Genomic DNA, 5,444 nt, shown 5'->3' with positions numbered 1-5,444 from the left:
AGGAATGATCCCATGATACCTGTAACATTTCTGAAAGGACAGCTCATCACAGACATCTGCCCTGCACTGTCTGCTGGTGTCCACACCACAAACACCAACGGTGGCTGCGTTGCTATTTTCTAAGCAGTGAATTAAGATGACAAAAAAAAATCCCTGCATGAACAGAGCAATTGGTTTTTTAGCTCAGCTATTTCCATTTTCCCCAGATTACAGCCTGTTCCAGCATGCCTACTCACAAATCATTTGCATGACCCAATGGGTGTTGCAGTTCTCCTGTCCTGTGATTCTGTCCAGCTAATATAAATGCTACGGAAGCTCTCTGCAGCTGCATGAAATGGACACAGAACTTTAAAAAAATGACCATACACTTGAAATCACAGAGGAATTTAAATGCTTTGTACACCTCCTGTATTTCTGTCCCAAAGAACAGGGGAACACAGTTCATTACACTGGTCATTGCTTGGGAGGGGGTAGCGAAAAGGCACGAATAAAAATAATAAACAGCTGGAAAATGTTCTCTTCCTGCCTGAGAGCAAAAGCGAATTTGTTCACCCTTTTAAGTGACCACACATACGGAAGGGCAGTCTCAACCCTATCTGCTCCCTGAATTAGCAGGATGTGGCAGATTTGAACTGTCCACCTCCCTCCCTGCTTCCTCCACCTCTTCTCTTCACCTCTTCCCCTCCCCCAGTTCTGCAGGCATCACAAAGGATTTTAAAAAGAGCTACAAAGACATTCTTTTAGGCTCAGGCAATCCCAGTAACCTTAGAAACCAACAATAGTTGGGAGCCTGGCAGTTTGGCCACAGCAACAGGCTGCTTCTGTTCTCTCATTGTCACTGCTGCACCTTTAGCTGTACTACCCAAAACTTTGCTGGGCTGGACAGCAATATCCAGCATCACACTCAAAATAAATAGCAATAAATAAAAGGAACAACTCGATCCTGAGCTCATCCTATCTCACCAGTCTGCTCAGTTACATCAGGACCAAGCTGGAATAACTTCCATGAAAATTTGCTGAATTTTCTCCTGCTGAAGTCAAAGAAAATTTCTGCTTGTGTAAGGATCAAAGGAAACTGAATGAGAACACTGTGATCTGGCCTGCAGAGCCAAAAATGGGGAAAAGAATGGAAAAAGCCTTTTCTGCTTTGTTTAGCCATCAGTGAACTGAGCTCTACTTAGATTGCCATTAATGTTACACTGAACTGAACTGTCCACAGTAGAGAACAGCATGGGGAGGCCACGCACAGTCCAGACCCACGGGAACAATCTGATGTCAATGCCCTGCAGTGCTGGAGTTCCCAGTAACCACCTAAAAACATCCAGGATTTCAGGCAAAAAAAGTGTCAGAAACAGGAGCTGGGTTTATCTGGTCATTTCTGATTCCAGCAGAAGTGTCAGATTATTCTGTGCAATAAAGAGGCTTCCAGTGATTTGCACATTAAGAATTAAACTGTAAAGATCAAAAGGAGCCATGGTCTGTGCGCATGGACAGCTGATGCTGGCCACCACAGCAGTTATTCAGTTTTTACTCTGATGCAATGCTCTTTGGTATCAGTTAGAATCACAGACTTTACTCCCGGGTGTGTGTGGTGGAGTGTGTGTGTGTGTGTAAAATGAAAAATCCTCTCTTGTTTCTGAGCAAAGACTCCTACCCAGTCAAAATCTGTATCAAAATCCACTAGCCTATTACTGGGTTGCAGTCTGCTTGATTTTATAGTCTGAGTACTGTGTGAGGCCACACAGTTTCAAAACCATCAGTCTGGGACAAACTTGAAAACTCTGACCTCTTTTGCTAGTCTGAGTTTAGAGGGACACGGTGCCATTGGCTATTTTTGGATCATCTCTCATTTGTGGATGCTTTTAGAAGTAAATAGGCTGTGACAACTCCTCATTTTTGTTCATTTGTTGGATGTGTCAGTGCACAAAATTCTAAGTCTTGGTTCTTTTATTTTGTTAGTACTGGATACAGAATATCATATGGTACAGTATTGCTGGTATCTAAAAGTTAGTGAGTGACTGAGTCATGGCATCATTCTCAGACCCAGCAAGCAGGAGGAGAGGAGGTCCTGGTAATGCAGGACTTCTGTTGCCTCCTGAGCAATAGGTGTGAGGTGTTGCTTCAGGTGCTGTTACGAAAAGATCCCAACTAACTCTGGGAGGACAAAGAGAAGGGAGTATTTCAGCAGCACTCCCACTGGGTGGTCACTGCTCCTGGGAGAGGGGAAGCACCCTTCCCACTGAGGTCCCTCTGTGTACCCACACACTCCCACCTTGCCTTGAAAGCAAGCTCAGGAAATGAACTTAAACCCAGCAGGCAGCTGGGAATGTCTCGAAAGGGCAGGAAGGTTCTGTGCTGAAGGTTGTCTTCCCCTTACCTGTACAACTTCTTTCCTCACATTGACAATGTCTAACCAGTCATTGAATCTTGGGTAGCTGTTGAGCTCTGCTGTCCTGTCATTCAGGGGCACGCTCAGCTTACACTGCCGTTGTCTGTGGATGTAGTCAATCAGTTTCACCTGTTGGGATCCAGAAAGTAAACAGTTAAGATCTTTGGGATAGGTTGTCATCTTCCTGGGCAATGTTTGTACAGTACCTAGCCAAAGGGGATGCTGGTTTCTGAGTGGGGCTCTTTTATGATATAAAAATGGCATACTCCATACTCTGTTACAAGCACTCAAGGCAGTTCACACAGGGGAGCATCTCCCTCACACTGAGCATCTTTATTCTCCAATATTTCAGCAGAAGGCAGGACCCTGCAAGGGCCATCCCTGCAGGACTCTTCTCTAAGCCCATATCAACAGAAGTTCTGTGCAGGGGCTGGGAGCCATGACAAAATATGAAAGGGCATCCAAACTATTTGAAACAAATAATTACATTCAGTTTAAAGACGCTGCACCCCCATGTGTTTGTTATATTCTCCTACGTCCGGCCTTCGTTTGGGCTAGAAGATCAGTAAGGCAGGAATAGCCAAAGACTCTGATGCCCATTATCTGATGAGCATTTCTATTACAAAATCAAGATTAAAAACAATGATCTCAAAGAACAAAAATTCAGGCAGTTGGACTAGAAGATTGTTGTACATCTTCTATCCTAAAGTTTTATATCACCTGACCATCTCATGCCAAAGGCACTACATAGAAACCTTCGCTTCAGACACACAAAACCAAAACAGCACGAAGGCATGCTGTTTGTGCCTTGTGTTTGCTTATCAGAAAGAAAATATTCTCAAAAGATTTCTCACTGTGTCACACATTCCCCTGGGGCAGACTTAAGCTTTAAAACCTTCCTAACAAAACAATGCCCCAAAGCAAGTTAGCTGATCCGTGATTTATAAACTAAAACATGTTCTCAGTCAACAAATTTTAGCATTTGGAACAAGATCTGACTACAAATGAAAAGGAAAAAACAAACATGGATTCTTTGACCTCTATAATATCTTTCCTCTTCAGTTTCTGCTCAAAATATTTTTGGTTTACATATCTGAATGATGCTATACATATATATGCACAATCTGTTACACACGGGAAAGAGAATTAGATCATCTCCTCCTCCCCAGATAAAAGCTATGGCAGACTTTTTCTCACTAGTAAAAGTGTGAGATTTATCAAAAAGTGGGTTAATACAAACCAATGTGATCCAAACTCTTCATGCAATGAATACAGAAATGCAAAGCAGTGCCGCTCTTGGGAGAGGGAGTCGTGCAAAAAAAAGGACTGCCATGTCCTGAAAGACTCAGCCATCCCTTTGCATCTCCACTTGGAACACCCCGCTGAAACCAGAGGAACCTTTTAACCATAACTTCCTAACATGGCTTGGGAGTGTAAGACCTAAAAGAAATTACCTTGGAAATCCCACTCAGTCGTTCTCAGTCTCAGTACCTCTTTTTATAAAAAGGGGATGGTAGCACTTCCTTTTTTCCACGCTTTGTCTGTTCTCTGGTCAGACCCCACGCTGCAGAGCAAAGCAGAGCAGCGCAGGGCACTGCGGGCGGCCGCGGTTCTGCCGAAGGGGCTGAGCTCCAAAGGGGCTGGCGATGGGCTCAGCAGTGGCCTGGGCACTGACAGCCCCATTCCTGTGCCCGTGCTCTGCGCCAGTGTGAGACAGGTGAGCTCGCTCCCTCAGCACAGGCCATGGCTAGTGTGACTGTGTGACTTTTAAAGGCTACTGCAGCGTGTTCTGCCCGTGCTCGTACTCTGAAGCTGGCTGTACTCTCCTACACAGTCACACCTTTAGATGTACACACCCCTAAACTAGGATGTCTCTGGAGAACACGTGCTCTGCTCCTTCAGGGTTAGCTCAGTGCAGGCAAGGGGCACACGATGTCACTGGCTGACTTAGGGACGACCTTCTGCTTTCTCAGACATATCTTCCCATAACAGCCCATCCAGTGACTCTCCCGTTCACAAACAGATCACAAATGAGCTTGGAGATGCTGCTCCAAGTATTTTCCTGCTAAGTGCCTGGGTTACATTTTTTCTGCTTCTCATGGTACTTTTCCCCACTCCACGCCTTGGCTTTGATCCCACAGTTCTGGCACGGTACCGGCAGCTGGCCCACGCTAGCGCAGCGCCCCGCTGCAGATCTCTCCAGCCACTGCACGTGAGTCTGTGCACAGCTGGGGGTGACTCCCCCATTATGGGGAGGAGCTGGAAATATGGTCTCCTACTGTTAAAGCAACTGTTCCCCAGCTTAGATTGAGCACTAAGGGGTCTGCACTGTGACTTTTGCCTGTCTGTCCTAAAACCCCTTTTTAACAGTAAAGACCAACACTGTCATCATTAGTGTTTCATGCCACTGAAGATACCTGGATCTCTTCTTACTGCCTCCAAATGTGTCATATTTGCATCCTGGCTTCTTCCCTCAGAAAACATTAGGGAGGAAGAGATTAGAAACAGGAAGAGGGACTTTGCTGCAGGTAAAGACAGTAACAGGACAGTCAAAGCCCTGACAGGGGAAGAGAGGGGAGTACATTTGTCCTTCTCAGGGAAGAGGAGATCTTGGCAACCCACGGGCTAGAAGTGAGGTTAACGAAGAACAGAGTGGGAATGGAGGCAATAGGAACAACGAAGAACTGGCATGAAGAGAGGGGGAAGGTCCCCCAGTAAAAGCCAGAAAGAAGACATTGCAGGAAGTTTGAGGACTACTCAATAGCCCTCAATATGCCAGAAGTCAGCCTACATAAATCACAAATAGCTTCCCACAGATAAACCATGGAAAAGGGAAGGAAGACAGAAATCAGCCAAGCCTCCTCTTTTTCTGGAGGCCATTCCAAGCGAGGTTCAATGATGATATGCACTTTGATCTACAAAATGCAACCACAAAATCCAGCCACAGGCAAACAAGTCAGCTGCGCACTCGTAAGCCGCGGTATGTAGAATTCCCAGGGTACTGTGGCATGTTACTGCTTCTTTCCCCGGGTCACCTCACCCCTTCCCCATTCCT

At 45.7% G+C, this 5,444-nt stretch overlaps 1 protein-coding gene across 1 annotated transcript in view; it reads right to left on the bottom strand.

Annotated features, from left to right (window-relative positions):
* The window catches only part of KSR1 (kinase suppressor of ras 1), a 29,342-nt gene extending 26,827 nt beyond the window's left edge, over nt 1-2,515 (bottom strand). Inside the window, exon 1 of the mRNA XM_010172080.2 lies at nt 2,378-2,515. The gene's annotated coding sequence lies outside the window, so the exon portion shown is untranslated. The remainder of the gene's footprint in view (nt 1-2,377) is intronic.
* Nucleotides 2,516-5,444: the final 2,929 nt, after the last annotated feature.

This window comes from Antrostomus carolinensis, unplaced genomic scaffold (genome assembly GCF_000700745.2).
Source record: "Antrostomus carolinensis isolate BGI_N321 unplaced genomic scaffold, ASM70074v2 scaffold8907, whole genome shotgun sequence".
Classification (NCBI taxonomy): Eukaryota; Metazoa; Chordata; class Aves; order Caprimulgiformes; family Caprimulgidae; genus Antrostomus; species Antrostomus carolinensis.
The sequence above is the reverse complement of the archived record's forward strand: the minus strand, read 5'-3'. Positions and strand labels throughout refer to the sequence as shown.